The sequence below is a fragment of the Penaeus monodon genome, chromosome 36 (assembly GCF_015228065.2).
Source record: "Penaeus monodon isolate SGIC_2016 chromosome 36, NSTDA_Pmon_1, whole genome shotgun sequence".
Classification (NCBI taxonomy): Eukaryota; Metazoa; Arthropoda; class Malacostraca; order Decapoda; family Penaeidae; genus Penaeus; species Penaeus monodon.
In genome coordinates, this window is record NC_051421.1 from 30638434 (window position 1) to 30663433 (window position 25000).

The 25000-nt window shown below is 40.2% G+C and overlaps 16 non-coding genes across 16 annotated transcripts; 8 read left to right on the plus strand and 8 right to left on the minus strand.

Annotated features, from left to right (window-relative positions):
• Window positions 1–540: 540 nt before the first annotated feature.
• Window positions 541–613, minus strand: Trnam-cau. Its single transcript has one exon. It is a non-coding gene; the product is annotated as a tRNA-Met (tRNA).
• A 2923-nt stretch (window positions 614–3536) lies between these two features.
• On the plus strand, window positions 3537–3608 carry Trnae-uuc. Its single transcript has one exon. It is a non-coding gene; the product is annotated as a tRNA-Glu (tRNA).
• Window positions 3609–7315: 3707 nt separating this feature from the next.
• Trnam-cau lies at window positions 7316–7388 on the plus strand. Its single transcript has one exon. It is a non-coding gene; the product is annotated as a tRNA-Met (tRNA).
• Window positions 7389–7555: 167 nt separating this feature from the next.
• On the minus strand, window positions 7556–7627 carry Trnae-uuc. Its single transcript has one exon. It is a non-coding gene; the product is annotated as a tRNA-Glu (tRNA).
• A 2718-nt stretch (window positions 7628–10345) lies between these two features.
• On the plus strand, window positions 10346–10418 carry Trnam-cau. The gene has a single exon. It is a non-coding gene; the product is annotated as a tRNA-Met (tRNA).
• Window positions 10419–10590: 172 nt separating this feature from the next.
• Trnae-uuc lies at window positions 10591–10662 on the minus strand. The gene has a single exon. It is a non-coding gene; the product is annotated as a tRNA-Glu (tRNA).
• Window positions 10663–12323: 1661 nt separating this feature from the next.
• Window positions 12324–12396, plus strand: Trnam-cau. The gene has a single exon. It is a non-coding gene; the product is annotated as a tRNA-Met (tRNA).
• Window positions 12397–12567: 171 nt separating this feature from the next.
• Window positions 12568–12639, minus strand: Trnae-uuc. Its single transcript has one exon. It is a non-coding gene; the product is annotated as a tRNA-Glu (tRNA).
• A 2661-nt stretch (window positions 12640–15300) lies between these two features.
• Window positions 15301–15373, plus strand: Trnam-cau. Its single transcript has one exon. It is a non-coding gene; the product is annotated as a tRNA-Met (tRNA).
• A 121-nt stretch (window positions 15374–15494) lies between these two features.
• On the minus strand, window positions 15495–15566 carry Trnae-uuc. Its single transcript has one exon. It is a non-coding gene; the product is annotated as a tRNA-Glu (tRNA).
• Window positions 15567–17422: 1856 nt separating this feature from the next.
• Trnam-cau lies at window positions 17423–17495 on the plus strand. Its single transcript has one exon. It is a non-coding gene; the product is annotated as a tRNA-Met (tRNA).
• A 172-nt stretch (window positions 17496–17667) lies between these two features.
• On the minus strand, window positions 17668–17739 carry Trnae-uuc. The gene has a single exon. It is a non-coding gene; the product is annotated as a tRNA-Glu (tRNA).
• A 1679-nt stretch (window positions 17740–19418) lies between these two features.
• On the plus strand, window positions 19419–19491 carry Trnam-cau. Its single transcript has one exon. It is a non-coding gene; the product is annotated as a tRNA-Met (tRNA).
• A 171-nt stretch (window positions 19492–19662) lies between these two features.
• Window positions 19663–19734, minus strand: Trnae-uuc. The gene has a single exon. It is a non-coding gene; the product is annotated as a tRNA-Glu (tRNA).
• Window positions 19735–22096: 2362 nt separating this feature from the next.
• Window positions 22097–22168, plus strand: Trnae-uuc. Its single transcript has one exon. It is a non-coding gene; the product is annotated as a tRNA-Glu (tRNA).
• A 175-nt stretch (window positions 22169–22343) lies between these two features.
• Trnam-cau lies at window positions 22344–22416 on the minus strand. The gene has a single exon. It is a non-coding gene; the product is annotated as a tRNA-Met (tRNA).
• Window positions 22417–25000: the final 2584 nt, after the last annotated feature.

Sequence of the window (25000 nt, forward strand, 5' to 3'; positions counted from 1 at the left end):
TATGTACCACTTTGGGAAACAATTATCCCATGAAAGACCTGTATATGTATTTCTGATAAAAAAAAATCATAGTGTGTGTGTGCGTGCGCCTGTGTGTGTGTGACGGTGTGTGTGTGTGTGTTGTGTGTGTGTGTGTGTGTGTGTGTGTGTGTGTGTGTGTGTGTGTGTGTGTGTGTGTGTGTGTGTGTGTGACGGTGTGTGTGTGTGACGGGGTGTGTGTTTGTGTGTATGTGTGTGTGTGTGTGTGTGTGTGTGTGCGTGTGTGTGTGTGTGTGTGATTGCAAGCTTGGCAGTGAGTGTGCGTGCGTGCGTGATTACAAGCTTGGCAAGAAATATTTTTATGTACCACTTTGGAAAACAATTATCCCATGAAAGACCTGTATATGTATTTCTTATAAAAAAAAATCGTAGTTGCTGAGTATTCCTAGAACGAGGGCGAAAGTCTTTATCACTGGTAGTACAACTAGAACTCTATTTCACCATACTTTGATGTCTATAGTACATCTTCTCTTATACTTCTTAAAACAAACATGAAAACAATGCCCCGAGTGAGGCTCGAACTCACGACCTTCAGATTATGAGACTGACGCGCTGCCTACTGCGCCATCGAGGCCATACATGTATTGTGAGTCCCTCTTTTATTTAAAGGTATTGTTCATATGTTAATTAGAGTTTTTATTTTGTGTACATACACGCACCCTCCCCCAGAACATAAGTGAAGGTATGTATACACATTATATGAAATGAAATGGGAACCTACTACCAAAAAATGAACAGAACTTGAAGAGATGTCCAATTAGGTATAAAACTTTGATAAATAAGTATCTGAGAGAAATAAAATTAGAACGGAGGCAGTTAACATTATGGGTAGGGCAAAGGCGTGAATTCGGGGAAAAATAGAAGTATGATGGCATGGGAGGGAAGACTAGGTACAGCTGTAATACATAGAGCTCAATTTACCTCTAATTCTGAGCCAGCCTTTTCAGACTTATAGTGAGCACCTTAGCTATAAATTGTAACACTACAGCCATTTACAAGAATATCACAGATCTCGTCAATATGTGTCATATACATGAATGGAATGTGTTACCCCATTTCGGATATTGAAGAATATCAATGGGAATCCACCCCACCCCCACACACCAAATGGAAATAATTATAAAAACAAAAATCATTAAATCAAATAAGCCAGTAAAAATGTATAGCATTTACCCATTTTGCTTGGCCAAAAATGTGGTTAATAAGGCATTACACGTTTTAACATCTCTAAGCAGCAATCTTATATCTTTCACCTATCTGAGATATATAATTAGATATATGTTTTCTTTGCGTGGGTGACGTGAGAGAGAGAGAAAAAAAATCAACAGGTCATGAGAATATGAAACCAAATCGAAGACGTTTATAGCAGCAGGTAGCAGCTGGACCAGACTAGGTACCCTCTGTACACAAAACTCGAGATCCCTTTTGAATGTTTTGGAACTTATAATGTTCATCAAAATTCCTCCGGTGTTTTTTGTTTTCTTTGTGCGTTTTGTTCTAAAATTACTTGATTTTATCTATTACTCAACGGATTTATTATTGAATTTCCTTCTTTTAGTTTTCCGGATGTAATGGGGACGGTGATTTGGTTTAAATTCTAGTGATTGCGTTAAATATCATATTGCTGCAAGAGTATTTACTGTCATGCATTTAAAAGTACTATTATACGCAATTTTCGTATTCTTCACAGTTATGAAATCTATAGTTGGAACTGAGGTTTGATTCTAAAATAAAATAACATGTAACCGGTGATTTCGAGAAATATCGGTAATAAACGAGAGAACACGATATATTCACTCGTTTCCAAGTTATATAGGGGGTTCCGAAAGAATAGATCCCAGAAAAGCAACAAAGACTGATGCGTTTTCGGAGGTTATAAGGAGATTTGCCCCCGTAAACCCACTTTCGGGGGGCTGGCGTTCCCCCACCCCCCGCCTGGTCTATAAAATCTTCATGGCAGGAGGGAGCCCAGACCCAGTAACAGTTTTACCCGCCCCTTACCTCAAGCATTACCTCGGGGTCGTCCAGGTCGTAGTTGGCGGGAATCGTGCTCGCTCTCCGCCGTTCCTCTTCGGGCAGCGGAGGGTTCGGTTCCGCGGCCTCGACGAAGAACTGGCGATGGACTGGTGTCTGTCTTTTCTGCAGTGACGCGGTGTCTTACAGTTCGGGCAAAGTACTTCCATAGGCAGTACAACGTGATTTCGCGGGTATAATAAACTTGCTTCGTTATTTCGATGATATTTTGCAATTTTCAGTTTCAACTGCCTTCTCCTAAGCCCAGCTTCTATTGTCACGTGATGATCTATTGCATATTTCAGCTGCAGCGCAAATCCAATTGGCTCATATGATTTCCCTCGCTTACGTCATGCTTTTTAGCAACTTTTTGTCATTTTGTCGCGGCGCTCGAGGCGTAAGGTTGCTGCGTTGCCTGGATTTTACACCCCTCGTTATTACCGTTATTATCAATTTGCGAAGAAAAGGCTATAGAAGAAAACTTTAATAGAATGATGCGTTCTACTATTTGGCAAGCTCAGATTCTGTATTTAAGGTGTAAGACGTCATTTCCAATAACACTTTTTTAAAACTTTTTCAATGGAAATAATTATAAAAACAAAAAACATTAAATCAAATAAGCCAGTAAAAATGTATAGCATTTACCCACTTTACTTAGCCAAACATAGACAAAATGTGGTGAATAAGGCATAACACGTTTTAACATCTTTAAGGAGCAATCTTATATCTTTCACCTATCTGAAACATATAATTAGAAATATGTTTTCTTTGCGAGGGTGACGTTTTTTTGTTCACAAAAGACACGGCGAACCAGACGGAGTCCGGTGTGAGCTCGAAGAAATATAACCCTAGGGTATTAGAGACACTGAACCGGGATAACACGTCAAAGGAATGCACTGTTTTAACAAGGTCTTTAGAAGTACTTGTAGAGAGACCTTGGTGTTTAGCGAGTCAGACGCAACCACTTCCTTGTTCGGGAGCTTGGGATCTCGTCGACTTCCTAGCTAAATCATAATACAGGCTGTGAGAAGGAACACTTGGCTGGCATAATGACCATGACGACCATTTCTTGTTAGATGTACTGCTTACTGGTCATTTTATTTCTGCTAATAGCGCGCGCGCATGTGTGTGTGTGTGTGTGTGTGTGTGTGTGTGTGTGTGTGTGTGTGTGTGTGTGTGTGTGTGTGTGTGTGTGTGTGTGTGTGTGTGTGTGTGTGTGTGTGTGTTTTAGAGAGAGAGAGCGTTCGTTCACTATGTGTAAATCAGCATAATTCTGTGATGGCACGAAAATAGATATCCATGTCCCTTTTCATTATTTTCTACGTGCTAATTTCAATATCCGCTTCACAAAACGACAAAGTGCTTTGATGTTTTACTGAATTTTCACGAAGATCCTTACAATATTGAGTACCGTGACTAAGCAAAATAAGGCAAGACCCTGCTAAGTACAGTAATCCTGCAACAGCCGTGCAATTATCATCAAATCCCATGTGGTCTAGTGGCTAGGATACCTGGCTTTCACCCAGGAGGCCCGGGTTCGATTCCCGGCATGGGAAGTGTTTTGTAACCATGCTAAACAAACACCATAGTACTTTGACGTTTCATTCCCGTTGAACTTGAAATTGAAAGAACAGCGGATATTGAAATTGATATGTTAAAAATGATCAATGATAATGGTTATGGAGATCTATAGATTCATCGTAAAGCTGAGTTCTGTGATCGCTGTGATTTTCACACTTGTACAAAACATACGCGGGCATACGAAAACACAAAATACACACATACATACATATATACATATACACACATACATACATATATATAAATAAATACACACACACACACACACACACACACACACACACACACACACACACACACACACACACACACACACACACACACACACACACACACACACACACACACACACACACACACACACACACACACACACACACACACACACACACACACACACACACACACACCACACACCACACACACACACACACACACACACACACACATCCATTAAGCAGCATAGACTACCAAGCAACACATGTTTATTTATTCCAGCTAAGTATACATCTTGCTTACAGCCTGTATTGTCCACGAGTTCCTTCAAATGTATTGGCTACCTAAGCACTGCACTCGTTTGATTGCTGTTAACTTAATCCATCTCTCATAATGACCTGCTAGTTTATAAATCTGGCAATTCACAGGTCTCTTTTGTGAAAAATAATACTGTTGTTGAAGGTAGCAAATTCCAATAAAAAAAGATATTTGTCTTAAAAAAAGAAACTTGAATCAGTATACACCTAAGCTCAGCGTGAGTTGCCAGTTTTCCCTTTCCTGATATCAGACCCACTGTAATAAATATACGCTGACGGCAATCTGAATTCGAGGGTTCGAGTCACCGAGCACCGCGTTGTTCCCTTGGGCAAGGAACTTCACCTTGATTGCCTACCTAGCCACTGGGTGGCTAACCCAGCCCAAGTCAAGTGCTGGTCCCAAGCCGGATAAATAGAGAGAATGATTCCTAAAAGGTACACGGCACTCTCCGTGGAAAGAATGGGACCCTACCAACGTACCACTCCAAGAGCATCACAGCGTGAAAACTGCAATTGAGTATCATGCTGTGACCACGGCGGCTCAGACATGAACCTACCGTTAAAAGAAGATACTTCTGAAACATTTTATTTAAATAATATAAAAACTCGTCATGTCTATGTATCTGTCGAACTTCTCTCTTTTCTGTTTTGATGTTAAGTCGCATGAAATTTTGAGTGTCTTAAGCCACTTGGGGAATTATGCTGTGTAGGTTATGTCTCAGATTTTTTGGTCAAATGAAAAAAAAAATGCAGCCTGGGAAGTATATATACTCGTTACTGCCTCTGGAGGAAAACAAGTAAGGTGAGCGAGATATCTATATAAATCAGTAAATAAGTCAGTCGAAGCCCATGTTCAGTGCTATTTTTTTCCCTCGATATACATTTATTTGTGTTATTACGTAGAAATAATAACATTATGGTCGTTTGACCTAAGCTGCGGTCACACGAGTGCTTTCTCGAAAACAGGTTGGTAAAAATGTTGTTTTTCCGACCTCTACCGACCTCTGAGTTTGCAGAATCCTCTTCTTGCGGCAACTTTGCTGGGCGACTGACTTTGTTGGCGATTGCACATGCAAATTTTAAAATATATAATTCAGTTAATACATTTTTTAAAATGAATGTTGTCTTATAGGTCTTTATATTTTTAAGGGCGCTTATTATTTCTATATAAATAAATCGAAGCCTATGTTCAATACAATGTTGTTGTTTTTTCTATACCTCGGTATACTTTCATTTGTGTTACTACATAGAAATAGTAAACATCCTCGTTAGACCCACCTAAGCCGCGGAGTTGGTCAAAAAATAGTTTTTTACCAGCTCCCCTGACCTCTGACCTTGCAGAATCCCTTTCTTTCAGCAGCTTTGTTGGCGAGTGACAAATGGATCCTTCGGAATTGGCGATTACGGCATGACAAGAATGAGTCTATAGTCTTCTAAAAAAAAAAAGTCTACCTGGAGTACACATGCAAATTTAAAAATGTAAATTTCAGTTAATGCATATGTATATAATGAATATTGACTCATATCCTTATATCTTTAAGTGTGCTTATTATTTCCACACAGAATTTAATAGTAGCCGTGACGTTATCATTGTTTACACGCACTCGTCACAAAGGCGCCTCAGAAATGTGTATGGACAGTGTTGTATTTTGTACAAAGAGGAACACAGTAATGCCCACCGAGGTGAGGGATTGATTGCCCCTACATCTGGGAATTTGAAAACCCATTTTTCAAGAGAAAGCTTCTGAAGACAGATTGCTATCAGCATATATTTGATTCCGTAAAGGCAGGTTTTGTCGATATGAAAGACTCACTGCACTGTTTGTCAAGTAAAATAAGTGTGATAAACGATGGATCTTTTCTCCCGTGCGATGGCTGTGGCAACTTAAAAGTGTGGATATTATCACAAAATATTTTATATTGATAAGGAAATATGTGGTAATTGGTTACAGGTGAACATACGTGAACAATGGTCCTATTTTTGAAGTGTTGAATGAAATCCATCGTGCTCCTGGATTGGCATGCTCCTTGCCTTGCAAATTGTAGAAATTGTTATTGTACTTAATCCCTTAACATTAGAGAAATTGCATCATGAAATATTAGTGCTTCAACTATGATTTCCTTAAAATTTCAAGCTCACGGAAGTGGGTAAAATCTGAGACATATGGCTTGCAGTGCGCCTTAGTGTATTGCGTGGCTAAAAGCTACAGTATAAAAAAGTTAACAGCTTGTTTCACTTAAAATTTAAATAGATGTGTTTATAGTAAACTGTATACAAAATACAAACATATAAGCATCGTGTCCATTGCGACAAGTATAGAAGAGGGTATGAATGAGAAAGAACATCACAGTGCATGACATGTATTTTTCCGGGTTTCGATTATATCTTCATCAAATCTGCATTGTCATGTATTTCCAATCTTTTGCAGTGAGATGTTTTCATTCTCATTCATACCTTTTCAACATACATGAACTTGGGTTAGCTTAGCCTATTATATTTTACAATTGGTCAATATTCCCTATTATTAGCTCTTTGCAATATCCAGATGATATATGAAGTTACTTAGTAAATCTAGCAATGTAACCCGAAATATGGCGACGGGTACAGCTAAAGCCGTCATGCTTCGTGATTCGGTCTAACCTTCACGATTTTTTTTGCAACATACATGTGGAATGTTTAGCTTAAAAATAAAAAAAGAAAAAGAAATGAAAGGCCGATCACAGGTCAATCTAATTATTCACCAACCTGATCTTTGATTTGGGTCACGTCTTGCTCGCTTTCTACTGTTCTTTCTCAAGGGCCTCGGTCTTCTTTATCGGGAGCGTTGGGTCAGGTTCGCTTCGCCGACAGTGAGTCCGAGCACCAGAGGCCGATTGGCTGTGGTAACTAAGGCCTGTCCATGATGTCCTTGTAAGATATTTCCCTATATTCTGGATATGGCAATAGTGTATTCCTTGGCGGTTCACAGGTGCGAGGATGCGAAAGAAACCAGGCAGAGTTCGAGCTAGAGCTTGTCAGAGGGCTTCTGACAAGCCCCCACCCCACCTTTTCCATTTCTTCTTCCTGTGTGTTTGGGTGACCACCATTAATTATACCCACAGAAACAATACAAGTCATCAAAACTGTACCACTATTATCAATACACATCGCCTCGATGGCGCAGTAGGCAGCGCGTCAGTCTCATAATCTGAAGGTCGTGAGTTCGAGCCTCACTCGGGGCATAGTTTTCAAAGCTGTTATATACAGTAAAATACAAATGGGAAAAATCTATAAGTGGTAAAAGTGCCAGTGTATCGGGAATTTCACCTTCTCTGTAAGAATATTCAGCTTCCGCTATTTTTTCGACAGAACTGCAGATCTTTCAAGTGATAGTTGCATCTAAAACCTATTCCCATGCCGGGAATCGAACCCGGGCCTCCTGGGTGAAAGCCAGGTATCCTAGCCACTAGACCACATGGGATACATTAAATGTATAAGTTCCTTTATGATCTTTATTTCTCCTCTCAGATAATTATTGGGTTACCAAGGCTGATAAAAAATAATGATATCAATAATATTAATAGCATAATCACTCAAATACGCTCTTAAATTCTTCAGGGTGATATATCCTGCATACCTGACAGCCCTACAAGTTTCTATAGGCAGAAACAACAAAGGAAAATATTTCGTCGTGTTCTAAAGTTTCTATATGTACGCACGCACATACACACACATTTATATGTGTGTTTATATATGTGTGTATATATATAAATATATACACATATACATGCATACACACATAGACATATATGTACTTCCCGCTAAGGCACATCTGTATATGAAAGCTATTAATGTGAAACTAAAAAAATCATAATAATAAAATAAAGAAATATATATAAAAAACGTTGATAGTTGGGGTAATTGAATTGTAAATGAAATATCTACCATGCAGGTAAATACTGCCTTGCACAAAATACTTGTAAGGCACCTGTACTTTTGAGATGGACTTAAACTTTTATACAGAGTACCCATATCACATGCTACAATTCGCAACAAGTAATGCTTCAACCTAACTCACTACCAGGCTGTAATCCAGAAATAACAAGGGAGGTTAGAGGACCGACCCAAGGTGAATAGGAGGCGAGGAGGCGAGTCAGAGGAAAAGATTCAGCCCTGTGTCAGATGGAAATATGGAGGCAGCTGGAACTGGAAAATGAAAATTGAGGCAGACCTTACCTTAAGATAACGTCTGTTCTCCAATTCACCTGAGAACTGCGACACTTGCCCCCCCCCCTCCCCCCCTACAAATCGCCAGGGGTCTCATGAGAGAAGCGAAAGTTCTCCTCGCTGACTTGCTACCCCTACTAGAAACTGGAAGACGGCTCAAGTATAACATTTGTTTCCCATAATTACTGACGATTCGTACAAGCAATATAGATAGTTCCCAGCACCCATGGCAAATAAAACATTAAGAACTAAAAATAGAGGTTAAGCCTCTTTGTCGTCAGATAAGGTATCATTCCAAGTTATATTCTGTGTAGTCTATTGGCTTTTGCTGAGGGCGTGGGGGTCTTGACAATCATTTGACATGACGTTACTATCCATTTCTTGTAAGTTTCAAGTGAATAATAGTCTAGCATACTCCTTGCCTTGCGAATTGTGGAAATTGTGATTGAACTTTATCCCTTAACATTACAGAAGTTGCATCAAATAATGTGTGCATAGCAAATTGTATGCAAAATACGATATAAGTATAGATGAATCGTGTTCATTGCGACAAATGTAGAATGAGAAAGACTATCTCCACGGTGCATGAGATATATTTGACTGGTTTCGATTACATCTTCGTCAGATATGCATTGCCATGTATTTCTGACGATGTAATCGAAACCGATTATATAGATCTTTGGCATTGAGATGTTTTCATACTCATTCATTCCTTTTCTATAAATATTAACTTGGGTTAGCTTAGCTTATTTTAAATTATATTTGGTCAGTGTTCCCTAATATCAGCTCTTTGCAATTTTGCAGTGTAACCCGCAATATGGCGACGGGTACGGCTATAGCTGTCATGATTTGTGATTTGTTCTAACCTTCACGATAATTTCCGTCCCAGTTGACATCATGTCATATGCAAGTAGAATGGCATTTTGCTTAAAAAACACGTCCCAGTTTCCGTCCTAGTTGACGTCATGTCACATGCACGTGGAATGGCATTTGGCTGAGCACAGGTCAAGTTAAATATCCGCCAGCCTGGTCTTTGATTTCGTTCATGTCTGGCCTACTTTTTACTGTTCTTTCTCCACGGCCTCGGTCTTCTTCGCCGGGAGGTTAGCTTCACTTCGCCGACAGTGAGCCCGAGCTCCAGAGGCCGATTGGCTGCCCTTGACTTCCTGGAAAGATATTTTCCTATATTCTGGATATGGCAATAGTGAATTCCCTCAATTCATTATACACACACACACACACACACACACACACACACACACACACACACACGCACACACACATATATATATATATATATATATATATATATATATATATATATATATATATATATATATATATATATATATATAAGCAAAACATTCATTGCGATATGGTTTAGATAAGCTTCCAGACATAAATATATGGTTAAAATTTCTGTATCTCACATAGGGCTGTATCTTTTCCTCTGACTCTCCTTCTCGCTTCCTATTCACCTTGCGTCGCTCCTCCAACCCCCCGTGTTATTTCCAGTCTGGTAGTGACTTAGGCTGAAGCAAACTGCTTATTTCTTTGATACTCTTTAGGGGTGTTGTAAATTGTAGCATATAATATGGGTACTCTGTATAAAAGTTTGAAAAAGTCTAGTTCAAAAATACAGGCGCCGATCATGGTGTGACAGCCATTACAGATCTGTTGCATAAGTTGATATGTTTCTATTTGTCTGCAGTCGCTACGTGCATCTGCCTGCAAGATAACTATGTCAGTTCCTAATCAATTGCCCAATTATCAAGGGTTTACTCCTTTCTTTGGTTAGTACTGCGAGGGAACTTTATTTTTTTAATTCGGCCACAATTTTGTTTCATATTAATAGCTTTCATACGTATATGTATCTTAGTGGTAAGTACATAAATGTGTGTGACCATTATTAATTATACTCAGAAACAATGTATAAGTCAATAAAACCGTACCTCTATTTTTCATAATTATGGCCTCGATGGCGCAGTAGGCAGCGCGTCAGTCTCATAATCTGAAGGTCGTGAGTTCGAGCCTCACTCGGGGCATAGTTTTCATAGCTGTTATATTCAGTATTTTACAAACGGGAAAAATCTAGGTGTGAGAATATAGTGCCAGTGTATCGGGAATGTCACCACTTCTATAAGAATATTCTACATCCGTTACTCTTCCTCAGAATTGCAGATGTTTCAAGGAGTACTTGCATGTATCTAAAACCTATTCCCATGCCGGGAATCGAACCCGGGCCTCCTGGGTGAAAGCCAGGTATCCTAGCCACTAGACCACATGGGAGATAATACTTTAATTATAAGTTCCATTATCAACTTTATTTCTCAACTCGGATAATTAATGAGTTACCAAGGCTGATAAAAAAATAATATTGATAATGATAATATTAAAAGTCCAACCACCTGCCACGTACACTTCTAAATTAATTTCTAGGATTATGCTACATATCTGATAGGTCTACTTCTGACAAATTTCTGCAGGCGGCAACAACAAAGAAAAACATTTCGTCGTGTTCTAAGGGAAACCCTTGATACTTGCGTAATCGATTTGGAATTGAAATGGTTACCCTGTAGGCAAATATTGGCTTACCTGTATGGCTGTCACACAATGATCGGCATTTTTGAGCTGGACTTTTTCAAACTTTTATAGAGTACCCATATCACATGCGACAATTTGCAGCACCCCAAAATGATTTGAAAGACCTCGTCCGTTGATGTCAAACACATGAGCAATATGCTTCAACCTAACTCACTACCAGTCCAGAAATAAGGGGGTTGGAGGAAAAATGGAGATAATCCTCAAATGAACCAGAAAGGAGGCAGTTTCCAGAAAGGAAAGAAAGTAGTTTCAAGCTGGAGGAGAATTAGTCACTAGATGAGTTAAAGAAGAGAAGGTAGTCCTCAGGTGCGATGGAGAAGTTGAGATTGTTGCCAGGTGAGTTAGAAGAGAGGATGCAGAACCCAGATAAGGTGAAGAAGATTGTTCCCAGGTGAATTGGAGGAGAGAAGGCATCTCCTGCGGCCGATTTAAGGAAACGACTCACTCATATGGAAATAGTGAATTTCCCTGCGTTTCACAGGGTTTGAGGATGTACAAGAAACCAGGAAGAGTTCGAGCTAGAGCTTGTCAGAGGGCTTCTGCAGCAACGATAGGGACGAGGCGCCCTCCAGCCCCCACCCCACCTTCTCCGTTTCTTCCTGCTGTTGTTGATGGTGACACTCCTCCAACCGAGGTCCTCATGCCGGAGGACGCACCATTTCCGCGATAAAGGTGGTGTCCACACTACGGAAGGCAGCACCGAAGACGGAAGAAGACATACACCAGTCTGCCTGTGTCCAGCTCTGTGCCTCAAGGTTGGTCCATGGGCTCGAGAGCTCAATGAATGTCCAGTGGAAAGTAGATCCACATCTTTTTTTTTTAGATAAGCCTCCATTTCTGGATTCCTACCTGATAGTGAGTTAGGTTGAAGCAAATTGCTCAAGTATTTGGCATCAACGGACGAGGTCTTTGATATTCTTTGCTATAAGTTGCAGCATGTGATATGGGTCCTCTTCATAAGAGTTTAAGAAAGTTCAGTTCTAAAATGCAGTTGCCGTACATAACAGGTCGTTTGTATAAGGTAATATTTTGTATTTGTCTGCAGTTGCTACGTCATCTATCTGCATTGTAACTAGTTCAGTTCCCAGTCAATTACCCAACTATCAAGGGTATAGTCATTTCTTTAGTTAGTACTGCAAGGGAACATTTTTTTCTAAGTCGGCCACAATTTAGTTTCATATATTAGTGGGAAATGTGTGTGTGTGTGTGTGTGTGTGTGTGTGTGTGTGTGTGTGTGTGTGTGTGTGTGTGTGTGTGTGTGTGTGTGTGTGTGTGTGTGTGTGACCACCAGTAATTATACTCAAAGAATCAATGCACATCTTTCAAACATTATTAGACATATTGTTGCCTCGATGACGCAGTAGGCAGCGCGTCAGTCTCATAATCTGAAGGTCGTGAGTTCGAGCCTCACTCGGGGCATAGTTTTCATAGCTGTTATCTCCAGTAATAGACAAACAGGAAAATCTAGACGAGAGAGTATAGTGCCAGTGTATCGGGAATTTCACCATCTCTCTAAGAATATTCAGCAGCCGTTATCTTTCGTCAGAATTGCAGATCTTTGAAGGGTTACTCGCATGTACCTAAAACCTATTCCCATGCCGGGAATCGAACCCGGGCCTCCTGGGTGAAAGCCAGGTATCCTAGCCACTAGACCACATGGGATATGTTAGTAATAGAAGATCCATTATGAATTTTAATTCTCATCTCGGATAATTAATGAGTTACCAATGTTAATAAGAAATAACAGTATAAATAATAATAATAATAATAACAGGACAGCCACCTGTCAAGTACACTCCTAAATTCATCATATATCTAAGTGATCGAGCTGGAAACCAGAAATAACAAGGGAGGTTGGAGGACCGACCCAAGGGGAATAGGAGGCAAGAAGTCGAGTCAGAGGAAAAGATACAGTGCTCCGTAAGATGGAGAAATGGAGGCAGTTCCAAGGTGGGTTGGAGAAGTTCCAGGTGAGTTGGAAAATAAAAATTGACGCAGACCCCAAGCGAGTCAGGGAGAATGAGGTAGTAACCGAGTGAACTAGGGAAAGGAGGTGAACTGGAAGAGAGAAGGCAGTCTCAAGTAGCTTAAGGAATAAGGTAATCCTCAAATGAACTAGAAAGGCGGCAGTTTCCAGAAAAGAAAGAAGGTAGTTTCCAGCTGGAGGAGAGGCTGTCACTAGATGAGTTAAAGAAGAGAAGGTAGTCCTCAGGTGCGGTGGAGAAGTTGAGGCTGTTGCCAGGTGAGTTAGAGGAGAGAGTGCAGAACCCAGGTGAGGTGAAGAAGATTGTTCCCAGGTGAATTGGAGGTGAGAAGGCATCTCCTGTGGCCGATTTAAGGAAACGACTCACTCCAATGTTGATGTTATTTGAGCTCGTAAGTTTGGGCAAACTCGCTACTCATGATTCACGAAGCTTTTTACACGGGGGGAGGGAGGAGGGATGCGCTGACTTGCGCCTGCTTCGGAGATGGTGCAAGTCGCTTAACCCGGAAGTAAGACTAAATAAAGGTTAAGTTGAGGAGAATATTACGATGTTCTAAGCCATATTGTTTAATTTTGGCCTTAGTGAAGTAGTAATTTGTAATTTCATGAAGTTTTCGCATTGATTTCAGCATTCCTCGAGATGGAAATATGCGGTGCTTTGTAATGAATTCATCAGCACCGAAACCCTTTGTATTGACGGCACTATAATTAAAGTGACTGAAGAATAAGCGGTGAAATCTTATGCTTCCGTTGCCCCTGACACTGCACACAAGTAAAAATCGTAAAGCGTCCGGCACTGTGGTGATGAAAACCCACGGCGACGGGGCGAGAATTAGGTGCCTGGCGCCTCTTCCGGGAAACCGCCTTGACGCCCGACGTGTGGCCGTCCGGTCGTCGCGTCTCGGGTTTCGGCGCTCGGGCTCGGGTTCACACATGCAGTTTGTCTATATATAGATACATATATATTTATATATACATATATATTTATATATACATATATATACATATATGTGTATACACATATATACGTATATGAACACACACACACACGCACACACACACACACACACACACACATATATATACGTATATGTGTACATATATATACGTATATTTATATATATACTTATGTGTATATATAATATATACGTAAATATATGTGTGTATATATACATAAATATATATATATATATTGTATATATATATATACATATATATATATATATATATATATATATATATATATATATATATATACGTACGTATGCATATATGTATGTATGTACTTTCATTACCCCAATTCCCCTTGAAATGCCATCTGTTCAACAACTCACCTTACCTTAGGATAACGTCTGTTCTCTAATTCACCTGAGAACTGCGTCACTCCCCCTCCCCTATAATTCGCCAAGGGCCGCATGAGAAACGCAAATGCTTTCTTCGTTGACTTGCTAATCCTATTAGAAACTGGAAGACGACTCAAGTATAACATTTGTTTCCCATAATTACTGACGATTCGTACAAGCAATATAAACAGCTCCCAGCACCTATAGCAAATACAACATTTAGAACTAAAGATAGAGGACGAAGCTCTTTGGTGTCAGATAAGGTATCATTCCAAGTTTTATTTCACAAGAATACGTCGTTTCTTGGTCTTTACTGAGGGCGTAGATGTCTCCACAATCATTTGTCGCGATTTTATGTTCCATTTCTTGGAAATATTGACCTTACATCACAGATTATAAGTTTCAAGTCAACATATGTGAACAAGTCTCTTTTTATAAGTGTTAAATGAAAGCCAACATGCTCTGGATTAGCAAATTGTGACTGTACTTTATCCACCTGAGACACCTGTCTTACAGTGCATCTTAGTGCATTGTGTGGCTAAAAGCTAAAGTATAAACAGTTCACAACTTGTTGACTTAAAACTTAAAAAGTATAGATGGCTCGTGATCAACCTGATAGTGAGTTAGGTTGAAGCAAATTGCTCAAGTATTTGGCATCAACGGACGAGGTCTTTGATATTCTTTGCTATAAGTTATAGCATGTGATATATCTGTATAATAGTTTGAGAAAGTCCAGTTCTAAAATACATTTGCCGAACATAACAGGTCGTTTGTATAAGGTAATATTTTTGTATTTGTTCACAGTTCCTACGTGCATCTATACCTTAGTACTGCGAGGGAACTTTTTTTTCTAAGTCGGCGACAATTTAATTTCATATTAATAGCTTTCACATATTAGTGGGAAATGTGTGTGTGCGTGTTTGTGTGTGTGGCCACCATTAGTTATACTCACAGAATCAATGCATATGTTTAAATCATTGACATAAATATGTTGTTGCCTCGATGGCGCAGTAGGCAGCGCGTCAGTCTCATAATCTGAAGGTCGTGAGTTCGAGCCTCACTCGGGTCATAGTTTTTATAGATGTTATCTCCAGTAATATACAAACGAGAAAAATCTAGACGTGAGAGTATAGTGTCAGTGTATCGAGAATTTCACCATCTATGTAAGAATATTCAGCAGCCGCTACCTATTCCCATGCCGGGAATCGAACCCGGGCCTCCTGGGTGAAAGCCAGGTATCCTAGCCACTAGACCACATGGGATATTTCGTCACTAATAGAAGATCCATTATGAACTTTAATTCTTATCTCGGATTATTAATGGGTTACCAATGCTATTAAAGAAATAACAATACGAATAATAACGATAATAACAGCACAGCCACCTGTCAAGTACATTCCTAAATTCATCTGAGTGATATATGCTGCATATCCGATAGGCCTACCTCTGACAGGTTTCTACAGGTAGAAACAACAAAAGGAAAATATTTCGTCGCACATACATACACGCATTTATAAGTGTTTATGTATGAGTATATATTAAACTAAATTGTGGTCGACTAGAAAGAAAATGTTCCCTTTATAACTAACCAAAATAAGAAGTAAATCCTTTCACAAAATACCTGTAAGGCTGTCACAGTATGTTAGGCACTTGTATTTTTGAGCTGGACTTTTTCAAACTTTAATACAGAGTACCCAGATCACATGTTTCAATTTGCAACATCCTTAAAGAATATATTTGACTGGTTTCGATTACATCTTCGTCAGATATGCATTGCCATGTATTTCTGACGATGTAATCGAAACCGATTATATAGATCTTTGGCATTGAGATGTTTTCTTACTCATTCATTCATTTTCTATAAATATTAACTTGGGTTAGCTTAGCTTATTTTAAATTATATTTGGTCAGTGTTCCCTAATATCTGCTCTTTGCAATTTTGCAGTGTAACCCGCAATATGGCGACGGGTACGGCTATAGCTGTCATGATTTGTGATTTGTTCTAACCTTCACGATAATTTCCGTCCCAGTTGACATCATGTCATATGCAAGTAGAATGGCATTTTGCTTAAAAAACACGTCCCGGTTTCCGTCCTAGTTGACGTCATGTCACATGCACGTGGAATGGCATTTGGCTGAGCAGAGGTCAAGTTAAATATCCGCCAGCCTGGTCTTTGATTTCGTTCATGTCTGGCCTACTTTTTACTGTTCTTTCTCCACGGCCTCGGTCTTCTTCGCCGGGAGGTTAGCTTCACTTCGCCGACAGTGAGCCCGAGCACCAGAGGCCGATTGGCTGCCCTTGACTTCCTGGAAAGATATTTTCCTATATTCTGGATATGGCAATAGTGAATTCCCTCAATTCATTAACACACACACACACACACACACACACACACACACACGCACACACACACACACACACACACACACACACACACACACACACACACATATATATATATATATATATATATATATATATATATATATATATATATTATATATAAACAAAACATTCATTGCGATATGGTTTAGATAAGCTTCCAGACATAAATATATGGTTAAATTTTCTGTATCTCACATAGGGCTGTATCTTTTCCTCTGACTCTTCTCGCTTCCTATTCACCTTGCGTCGCTCCTCCAACCCCCCGTGTTATTTCCAGTCTGGTAGTGACTTAGGCTGAAGTAAACTGCTTATTTCTTTGATACTCTTTAGGGGTGTTGTAAATTGTAGCATATAATATGGGTACTCTGTATAAAAGTTTGAAAAAGTCTTATTCAAAAATACAGGCGCCGATCATGGTGTGACAGCCATTACAGATCTGTTGCATAAGTTGATATGTTTCTATTTGTCTGCAGTCGCTACGTGCATCTGCCTGCAAGATAACTATGTCAGTTCCTAATCAATTGCCCAATTATCAAGGGTTTACTCCTTTCTTTGGTTAGTACTGCGAGGGAACTTTATTTTTTTAATTCGGCCACAATTTTGTTTCATATTAATAGCTTTCATACATATATGTATCTTAATGGTAAGTACATATATGTGTGTGACCACTATTAATTATACTCAGAAGCAATGTAAGTCAATAAAACAGTACCTCTATTTTTCATTTACATAGCCTCGATGGCGCAGTAGGCAGCGCGTCAGTCTCATAATCTGAAGGTCGTGAGTTCGAGCCTCACTCGGGGCATAGTTTTCATAGCTGTTATATACAGTATTTTACAAACGGGAAAAATCTAGGTGTGAGAATATAGTGCCAGTGTATCGGGAATGTCACCATTTCTATAAGAATATTCTACATCCGTTACTCTTCGTCAGAATTGCAGATGTTTCAAGGGGTACTTGCATGTATCTAAAACCTATTCCCATGCCGGGAATCGAACCCGGGCCTCCTGGGTGAAAGCCAGGTATCCTAGCCACTAGACCACATGGGATATAATACTATAATTATAAGTTCCATTATCAACTTTATTTCTCAACTCGGATAATTAATGAGTTACCAAGGCTGATAAAAAAATAATATTGATAATGATAATATTAAAAGTCCAACCACCTGCCACGTACACTTCTAAATTAATTTCTAGGATTATGCTACATATCTGATAGGTCTACTTCTGACAAATTTCTGCAGGCGGCAACAACAAAGAAAAACATTTCGTCGTGTTCTAAGGGAAACCCTTGATACTTGCGTAATCGATTTGGAATTGAAATGGTTACCCTGTAGGCAAATATTGCCTTACACGAAAGACCTGTATGGCTGCCACACTATGTTCGGCATTTTTGAGCTGGACTTTTTCAAACTTTTATAGAGTACCCATATCACATGCAACAATTTGCAGCACCCCAAAATGATTTGAAAGACCTCGTCCGTTGATGTCAAACACATGAGCAATATGCTTCAACCTAACTCACTACCAGTCCAGAAATAAGGGGGTTGGAGGAAAAATGGAGGTAATCCTCAAATGAACCAGAAAGGAGGCAGTTTCCAGAAAGGAAAGAAGGTAGTTTCCAGCTGGAGGAAAAACAGTCACTAGATGAGTTAAAGAAGAGAAGGTAATCCTCAGGTGCGATGGAGAAGTTGAGGCTGTTGCCAGGTGAGTTAGAGGAGAGAGTGCAGAACCCAGGTGAGGTGAAGAAGATTGTTCCCAGGTGAATTGGAGGAGAGAAGGCATCTCCTGTGGCCGATTTAAGGAAACGACTCACTCATATGGAAATAGTGAATTTCCCTGCGTTTCACAGGGTTGGAGGATGTACAAGAAACCAGGAAGAGTTCGAGCTAGAGCTTGTCAGAGGGCTTCTGCAGCAACGATAGGGACGAGGCGCCCTCCAGCCCCCACCCCACCTTCTCCGTTTCTTCCTGCTGTTGTTGATGGTGACACTCCTCCAACCGAGGTCCTCATGCCGGAGGACGCACCATTTCCGCGATAAAGGTGGTGTCCACACTACGGAAGGCAGCACCGAAGACGGAAGAAGACATACACCAGTCTGCCTGTGTCCAGCTCTGTGCCTCAAGGTTGGTCCATGGGCTCGAGAGCTCAATGAATGTCCAGTGGAAAGTAGATCCATTTCTGGTTTTTTTAGATAAGCCTCCATTTCTGGATTCCTACCTGATAGTGAGTTAGGTTGAAGCAAATTGCTCAAGTATTTGGCATCAACGGACGAGGTCTTTGATATTCTTTGCTATAAGTTGCAGCATGTGATATGGGTCCTCTTCATAAGAGTTTAAGAAAGTTCAGTTCTAAAATACAGTTGCCGTACATAACAGGTCGTTTGTATAAGGTAATATTTTGTATTTGTCTGCAGTTGCTACGTCCATCTATCTGCATTGTAACTAGTTCAGTTCCCAGTCAATTACCCAACTATCAAGGGTATAGTCATTTCTTTAGTTAGTACTGCAAGGGAACTTTATTTTCTAAGTCGGCCACAATTTAGTTTCATATATTAGTGGGAAATGTGTGTGTGTGTGTGTGTGTGTGTGTGTGTGTGTGTGTGTGTGTGTGTGTGTGTGTGTGTGTGTGTGTGTGTGTGTGTGTGTGTGTGTGTGTGTGTGACCACCAGTAATTATACTCAAAGAATCAATGCACATCTTTCAAACATTATTAGACATATTGTTGCCTCGATGGCGCAGTAGGCAGCGCGTCAGTCTCATAATCTGAAGGTCGTGAGTTCGAGCCTCACTCGGGGCATAGTTTTCATAGCTGTTATCTCCAGTAATAGACAAACAGGAAAATCTAGACGAGAGAGAATAGTGCCAGTGTATCGGGAATTTCACCATCTCTCTAAGAATATTCAGCAGCCGTTATCTTTCGTCAGAATTGCAGATCTTTGAAGGGATACTCGCATGTACCTAAAACCTATTCCCATGCCGGGAATCGAACCCGGGCCTCCTGGGTGAAAGCCAGGTATCCTAGCCACTAGACCACATGGGATATGTTAGTAATAGAAGATCCATTATGAACTTTAATTCTCATCTCGGATAATTAATGAGTTACCAATGTTAATAAGAAATAACAGTATAAATAATAATAATAATAATAGCAGGACAGCCACCTGTCAAGTACACTCCTAAATTCATCATTCTAAGGATCGGGGAACAGAAAACAAGGGAGTGGAGGACCGACCCAAGGAATAGGGGGCAAGAAATCGATAGAGGAAAAGATACAGTGCTCCGTAAGATGGAGAAATGGAGGCAGTTCCAAGGTGGGTTGGAGAAGTTCCAGGTGAGTTGGAAAATAAAAATTGACGCAGACCCCAAGCGAGTCAGGGAGAATGAGGTAGTAACCGAGTGAACTAGGGAAAGGAGGTGAACTAGAAGAGAGAAGGCAGTCTCAAGTAGCTTAAGGAATAAGGTAATCCTCAAATGAACTAGAAAGGCGGCAGTTTCCAGAAAAGAAAGAAGGTAGTTTCCAGCTGGAGGAGAGGCTGTCACTAGATGAGTTAAAGAAGAGAAGGTAGTCGTCAGGTGCGATGGAGAAGTTGAGGCTGTTGCCAGGTGAGTTAGAGGAGAGAGTGCAGAACCCAGGTGAGGTGAAGAAGATTGTTCCCAGGTGAATTGGAGGAGAGAAGGCATCTCCTGTGGCCGATTTAAGGAAACGACTCACTCCAATGTTGATGTTATCTGAGCTCGTAAGTTTGGGAAAACTCGCTACTCATGATTCACGAAGCTTTTTACACGGGGGGGAGGGAGGAGGGGATGCATTGACTAGCGCCTGCTTCGGAGGAGGTGCAAGTCGCTTAACCCGGAAGTAAGACTAAATAAAGGTTAAGTTGAGGAGAATATTACGATGTTCTAAGCCATATTGTTTAATTTTGGCCTTAGTGAAGTAGTAATTTGTAATTTCAAGTTTTCGCTTTGATTTCAGCATTCCTCGAGATGGAAATATGCGGTGCTTTGTAATGAATTCATCAGCACCGAAACCCTTTGTATTGACGGCACTATAATTGAAGTGACTGAAGAATAAGCGGTGAAATCTTATGCTTCCGTTGCCCCTGACACTGCACACAAGTAAAAATCGTAAAGCGTCCGGCACTGTGGTGATGAAAACTCGGTAAATTAACCCACGGCGACGGGGCGAGAATTTGGTGCCTGGCGCCTCTTCCGGGAAAGCGCCTTGACGCCCGACGTGTAGCCGTCCGGTCGTCGCCGTCTCGGGTTTCGGCGCTCGGGCTCGGGTTCACACACACACACACACACACAGTTTGTCTATATATAGGTCAGTGAAACAAACATATATTCATTGCTTTTGTCTTCCCGTGCTATGTCATCCAAACATAAACATATATAAACATTTCCTTATCTCACATAGCGCTGTATCCTTTCCTCAGACTCGCCTGCTCGCTTCCTATTTACCTTGGGTCGCTCCTCCAACCTCCCTTGTTATTTCTGGATTCCAACGTGGTAGTGAGTTAGATTGAAGCAAATTGCTCACGTATTTGGCATCAACGGACGAGGTCTTTGATACTTTTAGGGGTGTTGCAGATTGTAGCATGTGATATGTGTACTCTGTATAAATGTTTGAAAAGTCCGGCTCAAAAATGCAGGTGCCAAAGATAGTGTGACAGCCATAACAGGTCTCTTGTGTGAGGCATTATTTCCGTATTTATTGCAGTCTTTTTGTGCATATGCCTAGATGGTCAATATTTCAGTGCAATTAATTACGTTACTACCAAGGGTAGTAACGTTTTGTCTTTTGTTCTGCATGTTTTTGTTTTTGTTTTTGTTTTTTATGTTGGCCACATTTTAGTTTCATATTTATAGCTTTCTTACATGTATGTGCCTTAGTGAGAAGTACATATATTTGTGTGTGTGTGTTTATTATGTATATATATATATATATATATATATATATATATATATATATATATATATTATATATATACATATATATATATATATACGTAACACATATAAATGTGTGTGTTTGTGTGTGTATGTGTGTGTGTATGTGTGTGTGTATGTGTGTGTGTGTGTGTGTGTGTGTGTGTGTGTGTGTGTGTGTGTGTGTGTGTGTGTGTGTGTGTGTGTGTGTGTGTGTGTGTGTGTGTGTGCGCGCGCGTGTGTGTGCGTGTGTGTGTGTGTGTGTGTGTGCTTTTGTTGTTGCTGCCTGTAGATACTTGTCAGGAGTAGGCTTATCATATATATGCAGCATCTACCTTGAAAGTAATTCAGAAGTGTTCTTAGCAGGTGGTTACGCTGTTGATATTATTATTATTATTATTTATATCTATAATCATTAATTATCTGAGATGATCGATAAGATTGGTTATGGAACATGTAGTCCACTTATTATATCCCATGTGGTCTAGTGGCTAGGATACCTGGCTTTCACCCAGGAGGCCCGGGTTCGATTCCCGGCATGGGAATAGGTTTTAGGTACATGCAAGTATCCCTTGAAACATCTGCAATTCTGACGAAAAATAATGGTTTCTTTGTCTTCTTACAGAGAGATTGAAATTCCTGACATACTGGTACTTGTTTTCTTACGTCTAGATTTTTCCGTTTGTGTATTACTACTGTATATAACAGCTATGAAAACTATGCCCCGAGTGAGGCTCGAACTCACGACCTTCAGATTATGAGACTGACGCGCTGCCTACTGCGCCATCGAGGCGATGCAGAAATAAGGAGTTACTGTTTTAATGACTTGCATTGTGAATATAATTGATGGTGGTCACACACACACACACACACACACACACACACACACACACACACAAACACACACACACACACACACACACACACACACACACACACACACACACACACACACACACACACACACACACATATATATGTACTTCCCACTGAGGCACATATGTTAATATAAAACTAAACTGTGGCCGAATCAAAAAAAAAAAAAGTTCCCTCCCATTAAATTAGTAAACCCTTGATAGCTGTGTAATTAATTGGGAACTAAAATAAAATGTTGAAATACAGTTTTACACAAAAGACCTGTAATGGCTGTCACTATGTTTGGCACCTGTATTTTTTTACTGGATTTTTTAAACTTATAGAGTACCCATATCACAAACTACAACTTGCAACACCCCTAAAGAATATTAAAGACCTCGTCCGTTGATGCCAAACCAAGAAATAACAAGGAGGTAGGAGGAGCGACCCAAGGAAAATAGGAGGCAAGAAGGCGAGGATACAGCCCTATGTGAGATGGAGAATTTATTACCACTTGTTTACATTTGGAGACTTATCTTATCCATATCACGGGGAAAGAAAAACAATATGATTTGTTTATTTCACTGATTGAAAAAATAGACAGTGGATCTTCTTTCTCCTGGACATTCAGTGAGCTCTCAAGCCCCATGGAACTCCTTGAAGCACAGAGCTGGACACAGGAAGAAATATGTATATCTCCTTCTGTCTTCGGTGTTGCCTCCAGCAGCGTGGACACCTCCTTCGTCGCGGAAATGGTGCGTTCCTCTGGCATGAGAATCTAGGTTGTGGGGGTGTCATCATTAACAACAGGAGCAAGAAACGGAGGGGGCTGGGGGCTGGAGGGCGCCTCGTCTCTATCGCTGCCGCAGAAGCCCTCTGACAAGCTCTAGCTCGAACTCTGCCTGGTTTCCTTCGTATCCTCGAACCCTGTGAATCGCCAGGGAATTCACTATTGCCATATCCAGAATATAGGGAAACATCTTTCCAGGACATCATGGACAGGCCTTAGCTACCACAGCCCATCGGCCTCTGGCGCTCGGACTCACTGTCGGCGAAGCGAACATGGTTTAACGCTCTCGGCGAAGCAGACCAAGGACCTCGAGAACGAAGAGTAAAAAGCGATCAAGACATGAATGAAATCAAAGATCAGGCTGGTGAGTCATTATCTTGACCTCTGATCGATCGCCATATTGCAGGTTACGTTGCCAAATTTACTAAATAACTTCATATATCATCTGGATATTGGAAAGAGCTAGTATTAGGGAACATTGACCAAATATAATATGGAATAAGCTAAGTTAAGTTAATATATGCAGAAGAGATATGAATGAGAATGAAAACATTGCAATGCCAAGGATCTATATAACCGGTTTCGATTACATCTTCGTCAGAAATACATGGCAATGCATATCTGACGATGTAATCGACACCAATCAAATACATCTCATGCACCGTGGATATTGTCTTTCTCATTCTACATTTGTCGCAATGAACACGATTCATCTATGCTTAGATGTTTGTATTTTGCATACAATTTACCATATACACATTATCTATTTAAGTTTTAAGTTTATGCTTCAGCTCTTAGTCACACAATACACTGCAAGTCAAAAGTCTCAGATGGTACCCACTTTCGTAAGCTTGAAATATTAAAGAAATCATAGTTAAAACAATAATATTGCATGATGCAACTTCTGTAATCACAATTTCCACTATTCGCAAGGCAAGGAGCATGCTAATCCACATGTTGGATTCCATTCAATACCTCTAAAATAAGACTATTGCTCACATATGTTCACTTCAAACATTCAAACTGTGATGTAAGGTCGACAATCCCAAGTAATTTATTGTAATGTCGCGTCAAATGATTGTCGAGACCTCCACGCCCTCAGCAAAGGCCAATGAATTACACGTATTCTACGAAACAGAACTTGGAAGGTTACCTTACCTGATGCCAAAGAGATATGACTTTTATCTTTAGTTCTAAATGCTTTATTTGCCATAGGTGCTGGGAACTATCAATATTGCTTGTATGAATCATCAATAATTCTGTTAACAAAATGTTACATTCTTGTCGTCTTCCAGTTTCTAGTGGGATTAGCAAGTCAGCGAGGAGAGCTTTCGCTTCTCTCATGCGGCCCCTGGCGAGTTGGGGGGGGGGGGCAGTTCCAGGTGAGGAGGAGATCAGACGCTACCCGAAGGCATGGCGAGTTGTATAATAGATGGCATTCCCAGGTGCATTGGGTATAGAAAGGAAGTAATTTGCTAGGCGATTTTATATATATACATATATACATATGCACACATACATACATACATGCATACACACACATATATATGTGTGTGTGTGTTTGTGTGTGTATGTGTGTGTGTGCGTGTGTGTGTGTGTGTGTGTGTGTGTGTGTGTGTGTGTGTGTGTGTGTGTGTGTGTGTGTGTGTGTGTGTGTGTGTGTGTGTGTGTGTGTGTGTGTGTGTTATATATATATATATATATATATATATATATATATATATATATATAT